Consider the following 529-nt stretch of genomic DNA (forward strand, 5'->3'; position numbering starts at 1 on the left):
TTTTTTGTTATTATTTTTATGTGAAAGATTTGATTTATTACTAATAATTAATTTTAATATTCGTTATCTAAAATTTAAAACGATTTAACTTGTATACTTTTAATTAGGTGTTAAGTCTGTTGCACAGATAGAAATAATTAATTTTTATGCTTGCTATTTAAAAATAATATTTTTTCTCTCTATGTATATAAAAATATAATTAGATATTAGTATAAAAAAATTTATATTGATAGTTATAAAATTAACTCAATTTTTTTAAAAATAATTGAATCTTGATTCTAACTTTTAATCACAACATTAGTATTTTCTCCAAATTATATGTAATAAATATTTGAAGGAAGAGAAGTAAAAATATAGATTAGAAAAATAAGTAGTAAAAATTTAAAATTAAATAAAAAAATATACATATAATAATATTTTTAATTTAAATTATATTATCTTGTTGATTTTATTTTTTATAGAATAGAAAGGTAGAGAAAAATAAAGAATAAGAAAAAAGAGAGAGAAAGATAAATAAGAAGAATGAGAA

The sequence above is a fragment of the Arachis ipaensis genome, chromosome B02 (assembly GCF_000816755.2).
Source record: "Arachis ipaensis cultivar K30076 chromosome B02, Araip1.1, whole genome shotgun sequence".
Classification (NCBI taxonomy): Eukaryota; Viridiplantae; Streptophyta; class Magnoliopsida; order Fabales; family Fabaceae; genus Arachis; species Arachis ipaensis.